The sequence below is a fragment of the Rattus norvegicus genome, chromosome 17 (assembly GCF_021556685.1).
Source record: "Rattus norvegicus strain SHRSP/BbbUtx chromosome 17, alternate assembly SHRSP_T2T, whole genome shotgun sequence".
Classification (NCBI taxonomy): Eukaryota; Metazoa; Chordata; class Mammalia; order Rodentia; family Muridae; genus Rattus; species Rattus norvegicus.
Window position 1 is genome coordinate 87944549 of NC_141550.1, and position 25898 is coordinate 87970446.

Genomic DNA, 25898 nt, shown 5'->3' on the forward strand with positions numbered 1-25898 from the left:
TGTGCCTGGTGCCTACAAAGGCCAGTAGAAGCAGATACCCAGGAACTGGAGCGACAGATGGTTGCGAGCTGCCATGTGGGTGCTGGGACTCAAACCCACGTCCCCTGGAAAAGCAGCCAGCGCTCACAATCGCCGAGCCCTCTCTGCAATCTAAGTTGCTCACTTTTGGTCTTTTATATGGACCTCATTTTCTTGCTTTGTATGCCCCATAAGTTTTTGGTTGAAAATAGGGTGTTATGTGTCTTGCCATGTAGTAAATTTGGGAACTAAATTTCCCTTCTATTTTACTTTTCAATTTTTGTTGTTTCTGTTTGTTATTAGAATCCATCTTGCTTTCTTGGTCTGAGTTTCCTGAATTAATTCTCTAAAGTCTTCAGTGTGCACAGCAGCATCTCTTTTTGATTATCTTAGTTCACAGCTAATGGTACAGTGATGTCCTCAGGGGTTTAGACCTGATGAGTGGGCCAGCTTTTGCTAAGTGGCTTTGTGCATATGCTGAGGAAGACTTCAGTGTACAGACAGACAGACAGCTTAACCTTCACCTTCAGAACCTCCTGGCTAGCCAGGCATAAGAATTTGGGGTTTACCCAACTCTAGCATGTGTGTGGTCTTCTAGCTTCTAACAGTATCACAGCACATTTTGAATTCTGTTAGGAATTTTTGTTTTGAAAATTATCTCTTTGGTTCGTACTTGCTCCCAGCTGTTATCGTTGCTCCAAGCACTCTGACGTTCAATAATCGTCACTGATTAGTTTCTATAAATACCCTTAAAGGGACATGCTCTTCATTTCTACTAGATAAGCTCTGAATCCAGTCAAATGAAGACAGGTCTTACAAGTGGGATTTTTCAGGGATCAGCTAGGCAGATCATAGAATGGCTGACAACTGGAAATGGGGCTTTGGGGTGATGGCAGCAGACTGTCTCCATAATCTGTGCTTTCGGATGCTAGGTCTTGACTTTCACCATAATCACAGTTAAAATGTCATCAACTCCAGTTTTCTTGTGAACGTGTGTACATATATGTGCATGTGCACGCATTTTGTGAGTGAGTTCACCTCTGTGTATAGAAGTCAGAGGTCAATACTGGGCATCCCCAAGAGCCTTTGAGTCAGGGTCTCAAAATGACAGGCTAGCGGATAACTCAGAATGTGAAGCCACTTTCCACCGAGCCTGACAATCTACGTTGGCTCCTGGAACCCACATGCCGGAAGGACAGAATCCACTCCGGCAGGTTTTTCTAGAACCTTCCTGGCCTGTCTGCACACCCGCCTACATATGCGTACAATGGATGAATAGATGTAATTTGAAAAAAGATAAAGGGAGGTTAAAAAGAAATCATTATTATGAAAAAGCTAGGAGTGCTAGACAAACACTATGAACAGCCATGTTTAGTGGCTCATAACTATAACCCATTCCCTGGGAGACTGAGGCAAGGAGGGTTGCCGTGAATTTAGGTGACAGCGTGAGATGCTGTCTGAAACAAAACAAAACAAACCCCAATTATGAAACCTAAGTAAATAAATGAGTGGAGAGAGCAATGGTGAATGGTGTTATGCCAGGGAATCTGAAAATGTGGGTGACATAATCATATACTAGCAAAGTACAATTTACAGTTGTCACGATGTTGTAACAAATGTTGCAAGCAAAGGAGAAGAGACAATCTTAAACCTGAATGATCTTTAAATGCAGTTGGTTGAATTGAGGGCTTTTTCCGGCTTAGAAGGTTTTCTATTGAATTCTAATAGTCAAGGAAACATAAATGGATACCCATCTCTTTCATTAAAGATTTATTTATATATTTTATGTATGAGTGCTCTCTCTGTATGTCCACCTACATGCCAGAAGAGGGCACTGGATCCCATTGCAGATGGTTGTGAGCCACCATGTGGTTGCTGGGAATTGAACTCTGGATCCCCGGAAGAGCAGGCAGTGCTCTTAACCATTTAGCCACCCCCTCAGTCCTTATCTACCTATATTGAGTATCTGAGTTTACATTTAAGAAGTCAATCAGTGAGTTCTACCATACTAGGGGGAAATTTTTATATGACTATTCCAGCCCATAACATCAGCAGACTTCCTCTGCTAGCCCATGGGCCACTCCTGACAGGGAACCAGGTAGGCTAACTGCAAGAAGACCTTCGCTTCTCCCTCTGTTCCTCCACACCCAATCCCCCAGTCTCACTCCCAGCTCTGCACAGAACACCTGCTGCAGCCTTCCCTGCACCCCACTCCTATCTCCTGTAGATCCCACAGATCTTCCCCTTCCAACCTCCATGCCCTTACTCATCGCTCTACCCCAAACCATCAACTCCAGCCAGCAAACCCTGCCAACCCAAAGGCCACTACAGCCAAGGAACCAGGTTAACTGCAGCTCTTCGCCCCTTCTGCACCCCCAGAGCCCATCTCTCAGCCTCGTCTCCAGCTCTGAAGAAGGACACTTGCTATGGTCTCTCTTTTATCTCTGATCCCATCCCCGACAGATCCGAAAGAACGCCTTTAGCCTTCTTACCTTAATCTCATCCTTCATCCCAGCCATAAGACCAGCAGACATTCCCTGAGACGACACTAGCTGAACAGACCAGGTCCACAGAAGATTTCCTACCAGGCAACACACAGCCAACACCCTCTCCTAAATTTCAGAAAAGAAACAGAAACCAATGAACAAAATACATGCCCAACAGAGACAAAATCAGATTGTAACTTTAATTTTTTTCTCAAAGCCTACTTTTTAATGATGGTTCTTAAATGCTTTAACCTCCCTTCTAGCCCACCACCCACTAGGGGTAGTGGAAAAGAAAGAATGCAGGGGAAGCGGACCTGTTTAGAAAAGGTCCTTTGGAGCAACTCCCATTAGTGTTGTCAGGAAATCAGCACCTCAGTTCACAGGCCAGCAGCTTGATCCATTCGCAAACACCTCAGGGATACACCAGCAGTCCAGTTCAGTGGTGCTGGGAAAGAAGCTGTGGGTGGCACAACCTAGGAGGACTCCACGGAGTGACAGAGACAGAGCTTGGCTTGCTGGGACAGCTGGCTGTGCAACGCTTGTAGGTCTCGAGTCTTCACTGGTCTTTGCTTCCCCGAGAGAGGCACAGCCGAGAACTCCTGGTGCTCCTTCTAGTCCCTCTTGCTGACTTGTGCTGTGGCTGAGGCCTGGCTGTCCCTGCTGTGTAGTGCCACCGCTGCTGATTCATGCTTGCTCTCCTGACTCTACCAAAGTGGACTGCCAGTGTATCCGTGAAGTGTTTGTGAGTGGATCGAGCTGCAGCTGCCTGCTGACCTGTGGACTGAACTTCCGATTTCCAGACAACACAGATGGGAGCTGCTCCAAAGAACCTTTCTAAACAGGTCCACTTCCCCCCTCCCCATATCCTTTCCTTTCCATTACCTCTGGTGGGTGGTGGGCTACAAGGAAGGTTAAAGCATTTAAGAATTAAAATTAAAAGTAGACCTTGAAAAAAATTAAAGTTACATTTAAGCAATATTAATGCACAAATTCAGCCCTACAGAAGGTGCTAGAAGGAAATCCTCAACCCGAAAAGGTTACCTACACCCAAGAAAACAGGAAATACTCTCAGAGTAGCATACACACACACCACCACCACCACCACCAACAACAACAACAACAACAACAACATTATCCGCATCTCGATAGACACAGAAAAGTATTCAGTACACTGACTGGCCTGTATATTTCTAAGGAGTGCAAGTCAGCTTTCACACAGGAGTCAAACTGACAAGCAAGGCTTCTCACAGTAGAGAAAGCAAGAAAGCCTCGGGAAGGAGTTTCCCTTCATATCTTACTGTTCTATTTTACAAGTGGGAGGGAGCATACTTGCATACGAAAGGCACAATTAAGCTGTGCCTGGTCAAATCTCTGGGAGTTCCCAACTCACATATTCCATTTTTGTTCCCGATGCTGCAACAGGTGGAGATGGGATCATTTAGAGGAAGGCTCCAAATTTCTCAAGCAAGCCATAACCTCTCTCTGTCGTGCCTGGGACCAGATCTCTTTTCGAACCCTTTGCCAGTCTGCTGCTCCGCTCTTGATTTACGTTTTCCTGCCGTCGTTACCATCAATTACATTTTACATCCTCCGTGGTTGTTGCTTGTGTTATGGTACCCTGGAGGACTGCAGTCTGCCTTTAAAGGGAGATGGATGTCCGTGGGAAACGCAGCTGTTTGTTCTTTCACTTTACCTCTTAAAACTCACTTTTGAATCTGTGCTTTTGATTTAGTCGTGACTTTTAAATATTTAAAAACCCCTTCAATGAAGCAGCTTCCTCCGTTGGGCTCTTGGAGTTGTGGAAATGCTTAACAAACTTGTGATCCCAGCCAGCACCCTTTGCAAACAAGACACCATGTCACTGCGCTAGTCCTCCAGATGACTCAGGATGCGGCACCTGGAAATGCCTAATGAGTTCTTCCTGTGTTTTTAATACTTATTGGCAGGTCATAACTACCAAATACACAGAGACCCGTCCCATGTAATCTACCATGTTTGGTATAAAAACATTGAAATGGTAAATGGTTGAAAATGGTTAATTAACCAAAAAGACAGGCAGTGAGCTGAGAAGATCAAAGATGAGGGCTAGAGTTGGGACCCCCAGCATCTGTATAAAAACCTGAGGGAGACCTGACGGCCAATCCCTGGAGCAAACTGGCTAGCCAGAGTAGCCAAAGGGTGAGCTCTGGTTCTGCGAGAGACCTTGCCTTGACCCACAAGGGAGCAAGCAAGGAAGACGCCTGATGTCTTCAGGTTTCTGCACATATGTATGCTCATACATGTGCACTCTTGCACACACACATGCCCCCTTTTGAACACACATACATATATGCAAAAAAGGTCAGGCAGTAAATATAATAAAATAAAATCTCTACTTTCGCAAATAACAATAATGCACACAGTGACTGAGATAAAAGAAACTGAGCTTTGTTTTCGACATTAACACATCATAAAAAGTTATGATGCGGGGCTGGGGATTTAGCTCAGTGGTAGAGCGCTTACCTAGGAAGCGCAAGGTCCTGGGTTCGGTCCCCAGCTCCGAAAAAAAGAACCAAAAACAAACAAAAAAAAAAGTTATGATGCTTGTGAATTGTAACAGCAGTATGGGCGTGTGTGTGTGTGTGTGTGTGTGTGTGTGTGTGTGTGTGTGTGTAAAACACAATGAGGTAAGATGTAGCAATAGTTCAAGAATTGTTTTCTGTCCCCGGGGCATTTATTGAACAATTACGTTTCAGCAGAAGTGCAAATGTCCTGCTCAGGAATGTTCTCTAGTTCAGTATTAATCATTGAAAAGAAAATACGTGTAAAACCAAGTTACATAACATAATAAAAAGTGACATTACACGTCCACTAAGCTGTAATTACTGGGCTGAGGTGTAAATCAGTGGTAGAGGACTTACATAGCATGCGTGAGGCCCAGGCTTCAACACTTGCACTAAAGTGAAAATGACTATTACTATAACCAATGAGGAGAATCACGAGAGAAAAACTTTCCTCTACTTTTTCTTGTTCTTAATTTTTTCCATTTATTTATCTATTCTCTTTACATCTCGATCGCAAGCTCCCTCTCCTCCCAGTTCCCCCATTCTCCCCCTCCCTTTCCCCTCTGAGAGGGGAATCTTCCCTGCCCCCCCCCATCCCTGCTGTGGGTACCAACCCACTCTGGTACATCAGGTCACTTCAGGACTAGGTACATACCCTCACTGAAGCCAGACAAGGCAGCTTAGGAGAACAGGTTCCACTGACTGGCAACAGAGTCAGGGACAGATCCAGCTCTAGTTTTGGGGGGGATTCACATGATGACCAAGCTGCATTTCTGCTTCAAATGTGTGGTGGGAAGGCAGTGTCCAGTTCATGTATGCTCTTTGGTTGGTGGTTCGGTCTCTGGGAGCTTTCAAGGTTGATTCTTTTGGTCTTTTTTTGGAGTCCCTATCCCCTCTGGGCCCTTCAATCCCTCCCCCACCTCTTCCATAGGACTCCCTGAGCTCCCACCTCTTCCATAGGACTCCCTGAGCTCCCACCTCTTCCATAGGACTCTCTGAGCTCCATCTAATGTTTGGTTATAGGGTCTCTGCATCATTCCATCCACTGCTGATGGAGCCTCCCAGAGGTCAGCTATGCTAGGATCCCGTCTGCAAGCATAATAGAGTATCATTAATAGTGTCAAGGGCTGGCTCTCTCCCATTGGATGGGTCTCAAGCTGGGCCAGTCATTGGTTGGCTGTTCACTCAGTCTCTGGTCCATCTTTGTCCCCTCACTTCTTATAGGCTGGACAAATTTTGGGTCAAAAGATTTGTGGGAGGGTTGGTGTCCTCTCTCCTGGCTACAGGAGGTGGCCACTTGAGTCTCACAACCTCCAGTGCTAGGAATCCTAGCTAGAGTCACCCCCATATGCTCCCTGGAGCCTCGCCCCTGGAGGAAAACTGTCCTAACACAAGAGCATTTGAAATAAATGACATAATAAACATAATTACCGGGATCGAACTCAGGTCACTGGCCTTGGTGGCAAACACCTTTACATACTGAGCCATCTCACTGACCTCAAAATAAAGTGATTAATTATTTAATTCGCAGTAAATGTTTGATTTGTGTACTATTTTATATTTCTATGTACCAAAGATTCATATGAATTTCTAGACTTAAAACACGGGTCCCAAGAGAAAGGTTAAGAGCCTGGGTCCAGTACCCAGGGAGCCTGGGACAGATGCAACCTACTCTTTCTTCACAATAAAAGTTTATTCTTACGTAGCTGAAGCTTTGGAACCATAAACAGAGAGGCGGCGACTTGCCACCTAGGAGGAGGATCTGAAGCAGCAGGAGAGAAGCCACGGTGTCCTGGCTACACACGTGGTTACCAGGCTCTGCTCAATGTATGTGGAGAGATCTCTCGCCTCTGGAAGCTCGGCCACATCCACTTCAAACCGGTCCTGAACGTCGTTAAGGATTTTGGCACCACTCTCATCCGGTACAAAAGCGACTGCCAGGCCCTTGGTACCAAAGCGACCAGCACGAGCTATTCGGTGAAGGTAGGTTTGAGTCCTCTGGCGTGTCATAGTTGAAGACGATGTTGACTCTCTCAATGTCCATACCTCTGCTAAACAGATTAGTAGCCACCAGGATGCGACGCTGGAAGTCCTTGAACTAATGGTATTGGGACAGGCGCTCCTCCTGGGCCATGCCTCTGTGAATAGCGATAACTGGGAAATTCTGCTGCACTAAGAGCCGGGCCAGGGCCATGCAGCGCGGCAAAGACTTGACAAAGACCACCACCTGGTTAAACTCTAGCACATCAAGGAGGTCGAGGAGTCTACGATCCTTCTCACTGTCCTTGAGCTTGACGTAATACTGCTGTAGCACACGCAGTGTGAGCTTGCAACCTATTTTTTGAGGTGGGCATGTGAGGTGCCCCGGAGGTGGAGTTGGGGGTGGGTTTGAACCCAGGGCCACCTTGATGTGAGGCAAGTGTTCTGCCAGAGAACTTTATATCCCTGTTGTTTTTATTGGTTATACTGGCATGAGCCACGTGAAATTCACCTCTCGGTGGCATTCTTGGTGCATGTGGCACACAGCCTCTAGAACGGCTCTCTGGGATCCTCACCTCCAGGTATTCCAGCCCCGGTGGGATTCCGTTTCCGGGGCTTTGTGCCTGGTGGCTCGCTTCTAATTCAATTCTGCAGCAGCGTTGAAATCTTACCTTTTTTAACCAGGAGAGAGAAAGAAAAGGTGAATACAATCTAGCATGCATCCTCGAGGCTTACGGGATAGTATTGTTTGGGTTAGGGTTTTAGTTTTATTTTGTGACCAGCAAAATGAAAAAATATCCCTGGGGCTGGGAAAACGGTCCAGTGTGTAAAAGTGCTTGCAATGCAAGTGCTAGGATCTGAGTTCAAATCCCCAATGCCTGACCACAGAAAGCTGCAATAGCTCAGCATGTCCTATAATCCCAGTACCACGAAACTCAGACTAGCAAATCCAGGAGCTCACTGGCTGGTCAGCTTAACCAAAGCAGCAAAGTTCAGATTCCGTGAGAGACCTTAACTCAAGAGAGTCAGATGGAGAGCAATGTGTTTTACATTAGTATCAAACTTTCACACATTAAAAACAACACCTGTAAGCTGAATCGAAAGGCATAAAACAAATATTAAAAAGGATAGTTTAGTAGCCCTTTTAGATATTAAACACACTGGGATTTTTCTCCCCTTCACAAGTAAACCGAGCCTCAGCTGTCTCCAAATTGGGAGACCCCACAGGTGTACTTAACACAGCCATTAAAATTAAAGAATTAATTTTTTGAATGAGAGATTTATAGTTTGTATATAACCATGCTTTTGAAGTTAATCTTGCTCATACATTTCATCCATCAAGGAACATTAAGCACTTAGTATATGTCAAGTACCATTTTCAGATGATGTGCTCAAGCTGTGAGCAAAAACACAACATCAGCAAAGCATCTCACTGCTGAGGTCTGACTCATACACAAAAGATTTCTGCTTCAATAGCTGTTGGTGGCTATGCAAGACACTGCCCGTGGGGAGTGGGTGGCACAGGGTAGGGCGTTGAAAAAAGATTGACAGAAAATCAAGGTGTCAGTTCTGTTTCTTTCTGTTAGATGTTGCAATGGAATATTCTTCTTGGAGACTCTGTGCAAGTCTGTTCCCCTAGATGCAGCAAGGATTACAACTTAGAATCAAACATCCTGACCATAAAAGCTAATTATCCAAAGCTTTAAACACATTTAAATTTGTACAAGGTCCAGGCAAAGGAGAAAATTGACAAGGACATTTTCTTGTTTCTTTGTTTCTTTTTTTCTTTTGTTTTGGGTTCTTTTGAGACAATGTTTCTCTGTGTGTAGCCCTGGCTATCCCGAACGCATTCTGTAGATCAAGCTAACCTTGAACTCAGAGATCTGCCTGCCTCAGTCCACGGAGTGCTGGGTTGCCTACCACCACCTGGCTAACACACAGAAATATTTACAAAACATATAAATAATGAAGTCTCCCAGGTTCCTCAGAAAAAGTCTGCCAGTTTTCTTTAGTTGTGGATGGTTTTCTATTCTAATTGTCATCAGCAACACTAATAAAATATAATTATTAAATTATTTTTAAAAATTATTTATTTTTTCCTTATTGGATATTTTATATATTTACATTTCAAATGTTATCCCCTTCCTGTTCTCCCCCTCAGAATCTCCCTCTCCCATCCCTCCTTCCCCTGCTTCTATGAGGGTACTCCCCGTCCCATTCACCCACTCCCACCTCACCACCCTGGCACTCCCCTACACTGGCAAAATCGAGCCTTCACAGGACCAAGGATTTCTCCTATCGATGGCAGACAAGGCCATCCTCTGCCACATATCCAGCTGGAGCCATGGGTCCCCTCACGTGTACTCTTTGGTTGGTTGGAGCTCTGGGAGCTCTGGGTATCTGGTTAGTCGATATTGTTGTTCTTCCTATGGGGTTGCAAACCCCTTCAGCTCCTTCAGTCCTTTCTCTAACTCCTCCATTGGGGTTCTTGGGCTCAGTCCAATGGTTGGCTGCAAGCATCTGCCTCTATATTTATCAGGCTCTGGCAGAGACTCTCAGGAGACAGATATATCAGGCTCCTGTCAGCATGCACTTCTTGGCATCTGCAATAGTGTCTGGGTTTGGTGTTTGTACATGGGATGGATCCCCAGGTATGGCAGTCTCTGGATGGCCTTTCCTTCAGTCTCTGCTCCACACTTTGTCCCCATTTTTCCTTTAGACAGAAGGCCTTTTGGGTTAATCCCTCAACTGGGGCCCTTGTCTAACCTCTGGATATGGTCTCTACAGGTTCTCCCTCCCTTTTGTTGGGCATTTCAGCTAATCTCATCCCTGTTGGGTCCCAGGAGATTCTTGTTTTCCTGATATCTGGGACTTGCTGGTGGCTACCGCCAGTTCCCCATCCTCTATTGCTACACATCTCTGTTCAAATTCCTGACCATCTGAATATCATCCCCTTCTCCTCCCACACCTGGTCCTGCCCCCATTTTTACCCCTTCCCCTCCTCCTTTCCTCCCAAGATCCTTCCTCCTACCCTCTACTTCTCCTGAGTATTTTTTCCCCTTCTAAGAAGGACTGAAGCATCCACATTTTGGTCTCTCTTTTACTTGAGCTTCTTATACTCTGTGAATTGTATCTAGGGTATTCTGAGCTTTGGGGCTAATATCCACTTATCAGTGAGAGCATACTATGTGTGTTTTTTTGTGATTGGGTTGTCTCACTCAGGATGATATTTTCTAGTTCCATCCATTTGCCTAAGAATTTCATGAAGTCATTGTTTTTGATAGCTGAGTAGTACTCCATTGTGTAAAATGTACCACATTTTCTGTATCCATTCCTCTATTGAAGAACATCTTGGTTCTTTCCAGCTTCTGGCTATTGTAAATAAGGCTGCTATGAACATAGTGGAGCATGTGTCCTTGTTTTATGTTGGGGCATCTTTTGGTATATGCCCAGGAGTGGTATAGCTGGGTCCTTAGGTAGCACTATGTCCAATTATCTGAGGAACTGCCAGACTGATTTCCAGAATGGTTGTACCAGTCTGCAATCCCACCAACAATGGAGGAGTGTTCGTCTTTCTCCATATCCTCACCAGCATCTGCTGTCACCTGAGTTTTTGATCTCAGTCATTCTGACTGGTGTGAGGTTTGTTTTGATTTGTATTTCCCTGATGACTAAAGATGTTGAACATTTCTTTAGGTGCTTCTCAGCCATTTGGCATTCCTCAGCTGAGAATTCTTTGTTTACCTCTGAACCCCATTTTTAAATAGAGTTATTAGATTCTCTGGAGTCTAACTTCTTGAGTTCTTTGTATATATTGGACATTAGCCCTCTATCGGATGAAGGATTGGTAAAGATCTTTTCCCAATCTGTTTGTTGCCGTTTTGTCCTAATGACAGTGTCCTTTGCCTTATAGAAACTTTGCAGTTTTATGAGGTCCCAATAAGCCATTGGTGTTCTGTTCAGGAAAATTTCCCCTGTGCAAATGTGTTCAAGACTCTTTCCCACTTTCTCTTCAATTGGTTGAGTGTATCTGGTTTTAAGTGGAGGTCCTTGATCCACTTGGACTTGAGCTTTGTACAAGTTGATAAGAATGAGTCAGTTTGCATTCTTCTACATGCTGATGACCATTTGAAGCAGCACCATTTTGTTTTAAAATGCTGTCTTTTTCCCACTGAATGGTTTCATCTCCTTTTCAAAGATCAAGTGACCATAGGTGTGTGGGTTCATTTCTGGGTCTTCAATTCTATTCCATTGATCTACACTGTCTGCCTCTGCACCAATACCATGAAGTTTTTAATCACTATTGCTCTGTTATACAGCTTGAGGTCAGGATTGGTGATCCCCCCAGAAGTTCTTTTATTGTTGAGTATAGTTTTTGCTATCTTGGGTTTTTTGTTATTCCAAATGAATTTACAAATTGCTCTTTTTAACTCTATGAAGAATTGAATGGGAATTTTGATGGGGATTGTATTGAAGTGGTAGATTTTTTTCAGCAAGATGACCATTTTTACAATATTAATCCTGTCAATCCATGAGCATGGGAGATTTTTCCAACTCCTGAGATCTTCTATTTCTTTCTTCAGGAACTTGAAGTTCTTGTCATACAAATCTTTCACTTCCTTGGTTAGAGTCACCCCAAGGTATTTTATATTATTTGTGACTATTGTGAAGGGTGTCATTTCTCTAGTTTCTTTCTCAGCCTGTTTATCCTCTGAGTAGAGGTGTATTTGCTTCTTTTTGTTCTAGAGCTTTCAGGTGTGCTGTCAAGCTGTTAGTGTATGCTCTCCTTGGAGGCACTCAGAGCTATGAGTTTTCCTCTTAGCACAGCTTTCATTGTGTCCCATAGTTTGGGTATGTTGTGCCATCATTTTCATTAAATTCTAAAAAGTCTTTGATTTCTTTCTTTATTTCTTCCTTGACCAAGTTATCATCGAGTAGAGTGTTGTTCAGCTTCCATGTATATGTGGGCTTTCTGTCGTGATGGTTGTTTTTGAAGACCAGCCTTAGTTTGTGGTGATCTGATAGGATTCATGAGATTATTTCCATCTTCTTGTTTCTGTTGAGGCCTGTTTTGTGATTGATTATATGGTCAGTTTTGGAGAAGACACCATGAGATGCCGAGAAGAAGGTATATTCTTTTGTTTTTAAGATGAAATGTTCTGTAGATATCTGTTAAACCCATTTGGTTCATAACTTATGTTAATTTTACTGTGTCTGTTATTTTCTGTTTCCATGATCTGTCCATTGCTGAAAGTGGGATGATGAAGTCTCCCACTATTACTTTATGAAGTGCGATGTGAGCTTTAATACAGTTTCTTTTATGAATGTGAGTGCCCTTGCATTTGGAGCATATATGTTCAGAATTGAGAGTTCATCTTGGTAGATTTTTCCTTTGATGAATATGAAATGTCCTTTCTTATCTTTTTTTTATAACTTGTGGTTGAAAGTCAGTTTTATTTGATATTAGAATGGCTACTCCAGCTGGTTTCTTGGGACCATTTGATTGGAGAATTGTTTTCCAGCCTTTCACTCTGAGGTAGTGTCTTTTTCAGTGAGGTGCATTTCCTGTAGGCAGCAAAATGCTAGGTCCCGTTTACTTATCCAGTCAGTTAGCCTACACCTTTTTATTGGGGAATTGATTCCAATGATGTTAAGAGATATTAAGGAATAGCCAATGTTGCTTCATGCTATTTTTGCTGTTAACAAATTATAACTGAATTATGTTTGTGTGGCTATCTTCTTTTGGGTTTGTTGAAATTAGATTACTTTCTTGCTTTTTCTAGTGTGTAGTTTCCCTCCTTGTGTTGGAGTTTTCCATCTATTATCCTTTGTAGGGCTGAATTTGTGGAAAGATATTGTCATGGAATATCTTGGTTTCTCCATCTGTGTTAATTGAGAGTTTTGCTGGATACAGTAACCTGGGCTGGCATTTGTGTTCTCTTAGGGTCTGTATGACATCTGCCCAGGATCCACTGGCTTTCATAGTCTCTGGAGAGAAGTCTGGTGTAATTCTGATAGGTCTCCCTTTATATGTTACTTGACCTTTTCCCCTTACTGTTTTTAATATTCTTTCTTTGTTTTGTGTATTTGGTGCTTTGACTATTTTGTGATGGGGGAAATTTCTCTTCTGGTCCAATCTATTTGGAGTTCTGTAGGCTTCTTGTATGTTCATGGGCATCTCTTTCTTTAGGTTAGGGAAGTTTTCTTCTATAATCTTGTTGAAGATATTTACTGGCCCTTTAAGTTGGGAGTCTTCACTCTCTTCTATACCTATTATCCTTAGGTTTGATCTTCTCATTGAGTCCTGGACTTTCTGGATGTTTTTGGGTTAGGAGCATCTTGCTTTTTCTTTGACTATTGTGTCAATGTTTTCTATGGTATCTTCTGTGCCCGAGGTTCTCTCTTCTATCTCTTGTATTCTGTTGGTGATGCTTGTATCTATGCCTCCTGATCTCCTTCCTAGGTTTTCTATTTCCAGGGTTGTCTCTCCTTGTGGTTTCTTTATTGTTTCTATTTCCATTTTCAGATCCTAGATGGTTTTGTTCAATTCCTTCACCTGTTTTGTTATGTCTTCCTATAATTCTTTAAGGGATTTTTGTGTTTCCTCTTTAAGGGTTTCTACTTGTTTATCTGTGTTGCCCTGTATTTCTTTAAGGGAGTCATTTTGTCTTTCTTTCTTTTTGTTTTTTTTTTTTGTTTTTTTGTTCTTTTTTTTGGAGCTGGGGACCGAACCCAGGGCCTTGCGCTTCCTAGGTAAGCGCTCTACCACTGAGCTAAATCCCCAGCCCCCATTTTGTCTTTCTTAAAGTCCTTTATCATCATCATGAGATGTGATTTTAAATCTGAATTTTGCTTTTCTGGTGTGTTTGGCTATCCAGGACTTTCTTTGGTGGAAGAGCTGAGTTCTTTTGATGCCAAGTAGTCTTGGTTTCTTTTGCTTAGGTTTTTGTCCTTGCCTTTAGCCATCAGGTTATCTCTGGTGTTAGTTGGTCTTACTGTTTTTGACTGGAGTTTATCCTTCCTGTGGGTCTTGAGACTGTGATTTTTAGGTGTGTCAGCACTCCTGGGAGACCAGCTTTTCTGAGTAGGATTTGGGTATAGAGGACTGTGGGACAGCCTTAGCTCCAGGAAACAGATTGGGACTGGCTAATTTTCTCTCTCTCTCTCTCTCTTTTTTTTTTTTTTTTTTCGGAGCTGGGGATCGAACCCAGGGCCTTGCGTTTGCTAGGCAAGCGCTCTACCACTGAGCTAAATCCCCAACCCTGGGACTACCTAATTTATTTTTTTTTAAAGTTTTTTTTTTAAGATTTATTTATTATATAAGTACACTGTAGCTGCCTTCAGACACACCAGAAGAGGGCATCAGATCTCATTAGAGATTGCTATATGCCACCACGTGGTTGCTAGGATTTGAACTCAGGACCTCTGAAAGAGCAGTCAGTGCTCTTAACTGCTGAGCCATCTCTCCAGCCCTAATTTATTTTTAAAAAGCTGTAAAACTCAATCAAAGCTAAATTTTGGAACCACTTCCAACTTTCAAATCCTTGACCAGTGACTTCTAATTTTAGAGTGTAGAAAGGATGCCATAGCTATTTGTGATTGACAGAAGTAGCCTGATTACTTAATCTTCATGGATATTGGAAAATTAGCATAGTAAAACATCTTCCTGAATAAGTGAGGCCTATTGTGTTTTTCTTTTAATTATTAAAACATTTTGACTTGTTTGTAGACTAACAATAATTTTGCATGTGTATAATTTGGCCCCCACACTAAATACACTCATATTTCTGGTTCATGGACTTCCTGAATTGTTTTCCCATTATATAGTTAATGGGTTCCACTTATGTGCCATGTGCTGTTTTGGACTGACACAAACAGACATGGTACCTCTCTGTGCTAATCCCTTAATCAAATAGGGGAGAGAGCTTCATATATATATATATATATATATATATATATATATATATATATATATATATATATGTATATATATCTCCAGAGCTTGAGGCAGGAGAATTGCAAGTTCTAGACCAGCCTGGGTTGCTTAGTGGACTGTCTCAAAAGCTGGTCGGTAGTGGAGTAGTGCCTAGCAGACTCAGGGGCCTGTGTTCCATCCTCAGCACCAAAACAAAGACATTCACATCTGATCTGGGTCCTTGGACAGGCAGGCCCTGGGGTGGGATCTGCAGACATTTAACACATTTACAGCAAGAGGCCAGGTTAGGCTGTGGAGAAAGCAGAGAGTTTGCATGAGATTAGCTGGATAGGAACAGGTAAAGGAGAGCATGCTAGAGCTCCTCTGTTTGCAAGGTGGGGAATAGATACAAGAGAGACAGTGCGAGAGACTAGGAGAGCAGCTTAAAGGTCATGTCAATTATCTGACGAAAGGTGACAAGGGTGGGCATAGTATGTTGGTGTTGGAATGGGCAAGACTGATACACTGAAATTAAGAAGTGTGAATTGGGTTGATGGTCAAAGTTGTCAATAATAAAATGTGACTGATTATATAGTTAAAGTCAACAATGAGGCTATGGTGTTTAACCAGTATAAATAAATCTTCAATAGCACATGCTATAAGTATACTAAGAAACATTATTTCTGGAAAGATGGTCTTGGCCCTCTTTCACATCTCTTAACAGGAGGCAAAATTTGTCTTTGTCACATTGACCATCCTTTTAAAAAAAATTAAAGTTTTCTACCAGGCATAGTGAGTGGCTCACACCTTTAATCCCAGCACTCAGTGCCTGGGAGGCAGAGGCAGGCAGTGCTCTGAGCTGGTCTACAGAGTGAGTCCTGGGCAGCCACGTCTATACATACAGAGAAACCCTGTCTTGAAAAACAGATAAACCAATGACCAAAGCAAACCAAAACAAAAATGTAAAGCTATAACGACATATTTATTTGTTAATTTTTGGGTGTGTGTATGCATATGTGTGTGTGCGCGCGCGCACTAGAGCACATGTTGAGGTCAGAGGACGACTTGCTGGAGTCTGCTGCTTCCTTCCACTTTGAGGGTCCCAGTGACTTGAACTCAAGCTGTCAGGCTTAGCAAATGCCTGCTGCTGACCTGTCTCATTGACCTTCACTGTCTTGGGCCTTCTTCCCTAAATGTCTCCGTTGAAAATACAATAGATATTATAACATATTATAACACTATTTTTTAGCAATGACGTTTTGAAAATACTATGAACTTTAGGGCTCTACTTTTCCTGTTTAGCCTCACGTAAATTTTTGTCCTTTCAAGGTAAAAATTTTCTGTTTTTGTCAACTCTCTCTCTAATACTCTAAATTTTATTACTTGCAAAAGTTATTAGCACTGACTTAAATTTAGGTCAATACATAAATCTATAGAAGCTTTCCGACTGAGCTTTTGTGTGTGTGTGTGTGCATATATGTCTGCGATTGTACGTGTGTAGGATGTGTGTGTGTGTGTGTGTGTGTATGTGTGTGTGTGTGTGTGTGTGTGTGTGAGAGAGAGAGAGAGAGAGAGAGAGATGATGATGATGAGGAGGAGGCACATAAAGGACAGAGGTTAATATTAAGTGTCTCTTTTAATCAATTTCCACCGCCTGTGTTGTTTTTAAAACAAAATCCAAAATGTTTGACTTTACCAATAAAGACTCAGGGGCCTGATGCTGGGCCTGCCAACTCAGAGAGGCAGAGAAACTGCTCAGCTGACCTCCCTCCTCAACTGCCAGTTCTCCTCCATCCACTTAAAACCCTTGCAAATGAATGACCTATCTTTCTACTTCCCGTGTGCCTCTCTATCCATTCTCCTGGCTTCCTCTCACTCTATGGTTTTTTTCTTACACTTACTCCTTGCCAACTGGTTGCTTGCTCTGCCTCTTGGCCTATGGCTGACTTTATTTAATCCTGTTTTCGATAAACAGAAAGCTCTTGGATTAAAGGTATGTACTAGGGTTGAGCCACACCACAACCAGAAACAGGTTTTTTCCAGTACATAATCTCTCAATGGGATCAAATATCTTGCAACATTCTTTGGTTAAAGGGGTGTGCCAGGGTTGAGCCATAGCACCTCGAGAGACAGGTTTTTTCAGTATACAGTCTTGGGGTTCACAGTGTGATCAGTTATCCTGCAACACTTCTGTTTTGAGGCAATCTTTCACTGTGCCTGAAGCTCATTATTTTGGTGAGGGCAGCTGGAGTTGCCTGTGTGTATTTTCACACCCAGCTTTTATGTAGGTGCTCTCCAGCCCATATAACCATCTGACCAGGGGTCCTTATGCCTGTGCAGCACAGAGCCCTCCCCTTACACCCAGTCTTTGCCTTTTTAAATCTAAAGAAATTCCAAATGTGTTTACAGGTCCCCCTCTCCCTATCATTCATGGACATAGACTGACACAATGTGACCTGCTGGTCCTTTCCTGTTTGGGACTGAGTTGACTTTAATAGAAGTGACATGTACATTAGGAAAAGAAAACTAATTTAGCAAGACCGGCCCTGCTGTAACAAAGGGGTCCTGGTTGTCTTAGTAGAGACACCACAACCATGGCAACTCTCATAAAAGAAAGCATTTAATTGGGGCTGGCTTACAGTTTCAGAGGTTTGGTCCATCATCATCATAGCTAGGAGGATGGCAGCACACATGCACACATGGTGCTGGAAAAGTTGAGAGTTCTACATCCAGATCCAAAGACAGCAAGAAGACAGAAAACCACTGGGCTTAGGCTGGAATTCTGAAATCCCAAAACCCAACCCCAGTGACACACTTCTCCAACAAGGCCACACCCACTCCAACGAGGCCACACCCACTCCAACGAGGCCACATCCACTCCAACGAGGCCACACTTGCTAATCCCTGTCAATTAGCTTCACTCTTTAATGACCAAGCATTCGAATGAACCTATGGTAGCCATTCTTATTCAAACCACCACACTTGATTCTATTCTTAGTTCATTTCCATTGAGATCAAACACAGCAAGGTGGACTTTATATCCCATTCATCTTCTCTCCTTCTTCCTCTGTCCTGAGAGATCCTGAATGGGTGAAGGCAGAGCAGAGCCTTCCACCCGCGGTGTGGACGCTAATCCACAGTGAGGGAGGAGTTGCCCTGGTGATGTCTCTTTCTTTCCCCAATGTATACACAGATTTAACAAATGATTTGTTTCCTCCACACCCTGCCACCAGCCTCTAAAGTCACCAAAATCAAGTCTGAAGCTTTGGGTGGTGGGGAGGGGAAAATAACGGTTATAAACTCCTTCAATGCGGCCTCCAAGCACCGGAAGGAGACTGGATACCAACAGCAAAGCTCTGAGGACTTTAGTTGGCCTTTGGGTATTGGACTTCTGATGGTGTAAGAACACCAGTTTCTTCCTGGCAAGTAATACTGCACTTACTCCCTTCCGGATGCACCAAGGTTATGAAATGTTCTGCAGAATATTAACATTGTAAATTACTTTTCAAACTTTGAAGCTGGAAATACCATTCGTTTTATGGCACTAGGCTGACAGGTCTTTCCCTCTGGATTGTTCCCGATGCCTTGTATTGTATTATCTGTAATACCAGAGCCACTCAGTACCTTTAGGATACTGTGACACATGACTTTTACTTTATTCAGACGTGACATATATTCCAGTTTATACTTAGTGACGCAAAGCCTTATGCCTCAGGTACTTTCTATGATAAAAACACTAAGGAAGATCATAGGCTTTTGATGGAAACCAGTTATACAAGTGACCCGGGCACCTTACGCATCTGTAGGTAGGTTGGGAAATGGTCCAGGCTGTTGGCTATGAGTCTGACGCCAATGTCTTTGTCATCTGACTCTACTGTCTTAACTCTCATGGACTACATTCTGGAAATTTGAAAAAGGCTAGTCAGTAAAGACCCTTTCTGCTGGGGTAGCCGGGTTTTCCATCATTAGGAAGGTTGTTTATGTGCTTATAAAGTACAAGGGCAAATAAAGCAACAGTAAAGTCTCCCATGAGCACGGGGGAATCACAGGACAGGGAAGTGGAGTCTACTTGGAGCCCATTCTCAAGAGCAGCTGAACACCAGGAATTCCACTGGGACAAGACAGTCCTTTGCATCTTGACCAGAGGTCCAGTTCTCCAGGGAGGCTGGACTGCCCTGGCCTGTCTTTGGGTCTTTCCAGTGTTCCCTATTGTCTTAGCTCCTGACGCTGTAACATATTACTACAAACTAATAATCTGTAATGCTAGAAATGTGTTGTTTACAGTTCTAAGGGCTAGAAGAGTCATGAACAAGAGATCTGGCAGACTCAACATTTGTTTATTATGGGATACCTTGTCTGGTTTCCTATGGCAGAAAGGCAGCAGGGCAAACAGGGCTCAGAGAGTTTCCATAAACTTGTTAATTCTGTGCATGAGGGCTGAGCTGCCATGATGTAATTACTTCCTGAACAACTCCATGTCTTAATTCCATCATCTCAGGTTTCTAACATGTGACCTTGACACACATGTGTGACTAAAGAGGCCCATCCTCTGAGACAAAGCCTCTCTGCCCTCACACCTTTCCACTCGAATAGGACTTAACACAGAAGATTTACAAAACAGCACGGATCTTTGTCCTTTAGACTTGCACATCTGACAGTGGTAGGACTAAAGTGGATCTGAGAAATCAAATAGTTTTGGCTTTAGACATCGCACTTCAAGGTGGGCATGGTGGTGCCTACACATTCTGCACTCCAGAAGGCTGCAAGTTTGAGTTCAGCCTGAACCACATATGAAGACTATCTCAAATACCAACAATTAAAAAAAAAACTTTAAAAGAAAGAATAAGTGAGAACAAAATACACGATAAAATCAGGATTGCTGTGCCTACAGGAGCGATGGGCACACAGGAACCCAGTTGCTCAAGATGGCCTTCCTCTTGCCCTGCATGTTATCCTTGGAAAATACCTTGAAAACTGTAGTTTTTTTCAACCCTACTTTTTTTATTTGTTTTGTTTTATTTGTTTGTTTTGCTTTGTTTTCTATGAACAAGGAAGTCAGCACTCAAGATGTTAAATATCTTGCCCAAATCCCTAAAACTGCCAAAACTAGTTGTTACCAGGCGACAGGGAACAGAATTGACTCATCCACACTTCCCTTTACAATAACTAAAAACTTGATGAATAAAAGTTGTGAACGTTTGAGGCATGCTGATTGTGGAATGACTAAAACAAGCTACCTCTTGTTTGCAGGACTTCACAATAACTATTGTTTTTATGATTAGGACACCAAAGATATATTCATTCTCTCTCTCTCTCTCTCTCTCTCTCTCTCTCTCTCTCTCTCTCTCTCTCTCCAATTTCAAATCTGCAGCACACTGTCATTAACTGTATCGCACAGTAAATCTGTTCCTGCCCGTTGAAATTTTGTGTCCTCCGACTAAAATTCCATTAAGCCCTGAGTCCCCAGTCCCAATCTCGGGTTTATGATTGGGGCTTTTTGAAGAGTTCAAATATGATTAAGATGGAGTGATATTTGTCCTACTGGCTGATTTAATTTATTCACAACTCATGGTTCATCCATGTTGTCACAGCTGACAGGCTTCCCTCCTTTTAAGGCTGACTGGTATTCCGTCGTACATTCCCGAACTCACAGTAGTAGCCTCAGCACCAGCATGGAGTAAAGACCTTAAATAGAATTATCCTACATTTTACTTCCAGAACAGAACTGTAAAACACACACACACACACACACACCCCACACACAAATAAGAAAATGGTTAAATAAATTCTTCAGTATGAAAGTGATCAAATTTCACATTTTATAGGAGCATACAATTCAAAGTCCATATGAAGTAGACATGGACACACTAAGGTCTGTCGTTTAATGGAATTTCCACCCTGATCTGCCTACAAATATCTATTTCATAACCTGGAAATCTATTCTCTTTAAAAAAAAATGTGATATCAAAACTCATTGGCTCATGCGAATTGTGATCAGATCCAATTAAATCTTGATGCAAAGAGAATTTTACTGCCGTGTCCTCTAAGAAGCTGTACCTCTGTGGTTATTCTGCCTAAAATTAGGATTTTGAAAGTCAGTCATTTATGGTCAGTTGGAGTCTGAATTCTCTGGTGGGAGAGACTTTGTCTCATTGATCCTTGGATTAATTGATCCCCAGAATCTCCCACCAATGAATTATTTCTTCTTAAATTTGTATACTTGTTATTTAAAACTCACTTGGTGCTTGCTCCGTGTTTATCGATGGAATAAATGACTAACACAGTAAACTCCAGATATTCTGAGAGTAGCTACACGCAGCCCTGCTCCTAGGGAACTTGACGTTGCTGGGGAAGAAAAGAATGAAATTATAAAAATTGCAGTACTAGGGGCAGAGAACTTGGGAAGCCACCGTCTCTTTGGCCAAATTAAAAACAAAGTGAAAAAGGATTCCAGAAGTCAGGAGTGGTGGTGCACACATATGATTCCAGCACAAGGGAATGAGTGGTGGTGGTGTACCACTCGGGAAAGTGAGACAGGAAAATCATGAGTTTGACAAGTCTGTATTACATAGCAAGATCGGGTTCACCAAAAGGAGATACTTCTGAGAGTGTGAAAATGCCCAAACTCTGTAGGGCAGTTACCCTTGGGAGGCACTTGTGTGTAGTAATCGTGTTTTGTGGCGTCAGCTCTCCAGAGGGGGCTTTCTGAGGCTGTAGCGAGGGACCTACACTTAATGACACGGTGCTGAGGAAAAAAAAAACCTTAAAGGTCATCCAGTTAGGGTGACATAAAAGCTAAGCGGAGGAGAGGGAAGGAGAGCAGTGTTTAACTCCCCACATTGTATCACTTTTATCATTACCAGTGACAGTTTGTCCCCAGAGTCCCAGTGTTTCACATCTGGAAACATCATCTTTAGTGACAATTCGTCTCTTTATTCTCAGAATAAAGATTCCTCTCTTCTAATCCACCTGTGTTTGAGACCTGAGCATTTTATAGACTGAAGTTTTGTTTTGCAAATTGCTATTTCCTCTCAGGTCTCCACACCCTCTTCCTTCCCCTTCCCCTCCTTCGTCCCCTTTCCCTTCTCCCGCCCCTCCTTCCTTTTGTCTTCTTCCTTCTTCTGGAGACAGAGTCTCACTAGCAGACCAGCCTGTCTGCAAATTCTCAATCCTGCCTCAGCCTGGAGAGGATAACTGGAATTACGTACGCTCTGTTCGCCATCACCCCCAGTTCGTTTTTCTTTTGGTTTTTCAAGACAGGGTTTCTCTGTGTAGCCCTGGCTGTGCTGGAACTCACTCTATAGCCTAGGCTGGCCTCGAAGTCAGAGGTCCGTCTGCCTCTGTTGCTGGGACTAAAGGCGTGAGCCACCTCTCAACTACACCCAGTTCCTAGTCACTTTTAAGTTCCCCTGTTTCAACGATGACTCCTTGGTTTGCCGAGGAGAGGAAATCGAAATGCTTTTTCTTCTCTTCTTTCTCTCATCACGAAAGGGAAGCTGCTCAAGCTTTAACATTCCACGTTTCTTGTAAACCTGCTCAGGTCTTCTGACGTCCAAACATCCCCTCATGCCCTGGCTTCGAGTCTGTGATTCTGATTACATTTGGGAACCCTGAGCCCTTCTCTCTCCTTTTCTCCCCTCCCCTCCCTCTCCCTTTTCTTCCCACTCCCTTTCTCTCCTCTCTAGGTTGTTTCTCCAAGCTGGAAAACAGCTTATCTCTGCACGGAATCTGTCTTTATTGCTCATTTCTTCTGTTTATTTCCCGACTTACTATCTAACGCTCCAGAACAAACTGGTTCTAATGGACTCTCAGTGCTCCCTGCCTCCTTGTAGGTGGTCGCTGAGAGGATGTGAGATCAAATTTTTCATACAATTATCAAATGAATGCACAAAAGATACAAGACATCTGGACATTTCGGCAGGCATTTGGTGGCATATGCATTAGAGACAAGGAAACAAATGCCTTTGGTCACTGATACCACGAAACAGATCTCAGATAGGGCCATAAACAGCGCCTAATAGGCAGTGTGCGGGCTGGATGATCTTGGTTTAGATTAGTGGACCCCATAGGGTTTAAGGTCAAGTCCAGTTTTGTTTAACATTTTCATAAATAATCTAGATGACGGGTTTTTAAAAGCCCTTTCATTACATATTTAAGTGACTTCAAGCTGAGAGATGCAATATGAAGTGGAGGATTGGAAGAGGGGAACAGGAAACAGTGTGGGTTTTTTTCTCCCCCTTGTCATTAATCAGCAAATGTATAAGAGGCCAGTAAGAGAACAGTTTCAAGCCCCATTATTAAGAGAGGGGGAAAAACCCAAGTAAAGAAAGAACAATGTTGAAAGAGGCCATGAAAGCAACACGTAACATGGTACGGACACTGAACGGGCCTTTGGTGTAGAGCAGTCTCTCTCCCTCTCCATCTCTCTCTGTCTGTCTCTCTGTCTCGGTCTCTGTCTCTCTCTCTCCCTCTCCCTCTCCATCTCTGTCTCTGTCTGTCTCTCTGTCTCGGTCTCTGTCTCTCTCTCTCCCTCTCCATCTCTCTCTGTCTCTGTCTGTCTCTCTGTCTCGGTCTCTGTCTCTCTCTCTCCCTCTCCATCTCTCTCTGTCTCTGTCTGTCTCTCTGTCTCGGTCTCTGTCTCTCTCTCTCCCTCTCCATCTCTCTCTGTCTCTGTCTGTCTCTCTGTCTCGGTCTCTGTCTCTCTCTCTCCCTCTCCCTCTCCATCTCTGTCTCTGTCTGTCTCTCTGTCTCGGTCTCTGTCTCTCTCTCCCTCTCCATCTCTGTCTGTCTCTCTGTCTCGGTCTCTGTCTCTCTCTCCCTCTCCATCTCTCTCTGTCTCTGTCTGTCTCTCTGTCTCGGTCTCTGTCTCTCTCTCTCCCTCTCCATCTCTCTCTGTCTCTGTCTGTCTCTCTGTCTCGGTCTCTGTCTCTCTCTCTCCCTCTCCATCTCTCTCTGTCTCTGTCTGTCTCTCTGTCTCGGACTCTGTCTCTCTCTCTCCCTCTCCCTCTCCATCTCTGTCTCTGTCTGTCTCTCTGTCTCGGTCTCTGTCTCTCTCTCCCTCTCCATCTCTGTCTGTCTCTCTGTCTCGGTCTCTGTCTCTCTCTCCCTCTCCATCTCTCTCTGTCTCTGTCTGTCTCTCTGTCTCGGTCTCTGTCTCTCTCTCTCCCTCTCCATCTCTCTCTGTCTCTGTCTGTCTCTCTGTCTCGGTCTCTGTCTCTCTCTCTCCCTCTCCATCTCTCTCTGTCTCTGTCTGTCTCTCTGTCTCGGTCTCTGTCTCTCTCTCCCTCTCCATCTCTCTCTGTCTCTGTCTGTCTCTCTGTCTCGGTCTCTGTCTCTCTCTCCATCTCCCTCTCCATCTCTCTCTGTCTCTCTGTCTCGGTCTCTGTCTCTCTCTCTCTCTCTCTCTCTCTGTCTGTCTCTGTCTGTCTGTCTGTCTGTCTGTCTCTCTCTCTCCATCTCTGTCTGTCTGTCTGTCTGTCTGTCTCTCCATCTCCATCTCTCTCTCCCTCTCCATCTCTCTCTGTCTGTTTCTGTCTGTCTGTCTGTCTGTCTGTCTGTCTCTCTCTCTCTCTCTCTCTCTCTCTCCCTCTCCCTCTCTCTCTGTCTGTCTCTCTGTCTCGGTCTCTGTCTCTCTCTCCCTCTCCATCTCTCTCTGTCTCTGTCTGTCTCTCTGTCTCGGTCTCTGTCTCTCTCTCTCCCTCTCCCTCTCCCTCTCTCTCTGTCTGTCTCTCTGTCTCGGTCTCTGTCTCTCTCTCCCTCTCCATCTCTCTCTGTCTGTCTCTGTCTGTCTGTCTGTCTGTCTGTCTCTCTCTCTCTCTCTCCCTCTCCCTCTCCCTCTCTCTCTGTCTGTCTCTCTGTCTCGGTCTCTGTCTCTCTCTCCCTCTCCATCTCTCTCTGTCTGTCTCTCTGTCTCGGTCTCTGTCTCTCTCTCTCCCTCTCCCTCTCCATCTCTGTCTCTGTCTGTCTCTCTGTCTCGGTCTCTGTCTCTCTCTCCCTCTCCATCTCTGTCTGTCTCTCTGTCTCGGTCTCTGTCTCTCTCTCCCTCTCCATCTCTCTCTGTCTCTGTCTGTCTCTCTGTCTCGGTCTCTGTCTCTCTCTCTCCCTCTCCATCTCTCTCTGTCTCTGTCTGTCTCTCTGTCTCGGTCTCTGTCTCTCTCTCCATCTCCCTCTCCATCTCTGTCTGTCTCTCTGTCTCGGTCTCTGTCTCTCTCTCTCTCTCTCTCTGTCTGTCTCTGTCTGTCTGTCTGTCTCTCTCTCCATCTGTCTGTCTGTCTGTCTGTCTCTCTCTCTCTCCATCTCCATCTCTCTCTCCCTCTCCATCTCTCTCTGTCTGTCTCTGTCTGTCTGTCTGTCTGTCTGTCTGTCTGTTTCTCTCTCTCTCTCTCCCTCTCCCTCTCTCTCTGTCTGTCTCTCTGTCTCGGTCTCTGTCTCTCTCTCCCTCTCCATCTCTCTCTGTCTGTCTCTGTCTGTCTGTCTGTCTGTCTGTCTCTCTCTCTCCCTCTCCCTCTCTCTCTCTGTCTGTCTCTCTGTCTCGGTCTCTGTCTCTCTCTCCCTCTCCCTCTCTCTCTGTCTGTCTCTGTCTGTCTGTCTGTCTGTCTGTCTGTCTCTCTTTCTCTCTCCCTCTCCCTCTCCCTCTCTCTCTGTCTGTCTCTCTGTCTCGGTCTCTGTCTCTCTCTCCCTCTCCATCTCTCTCTGTCTGTCTGTCTGTCTGTCTGTCTGTCTGTCTGTCTCTCTCTCTCTCCCTCCATCTCCATCTCCCTCTCTCTCATCCCCCCTCCCGCCCCCATCTATCTGGTATAACAAATGTCTAGAACCTTTTCATCTTACAAAACTGAAGCTCTCTGCTTATTGCAGGTTTCCTTTTCCTTGCTACCCACAGCTCCTAGCAACCACCATTCACATTTTCAGAGTTTCATTCTCTAGATAGCTAATAAGTAGAGTATCTTTTACTGATCT

General features: G+C 44.0%; 1 pseudogene; it reads right to left on the reverse strand.

The window, feature by feature from the left end:
• Positions 1–6033: 6033 nt before the first annotated feature.
• On the reverse strand, positions 6034–18832 carry LOC134482637 (ATP-dependent RNA helicase DDX39A-like; annotated as a pseudogene).
• Positions 18833–25898: the final 7066 nt, after the last annotated feature.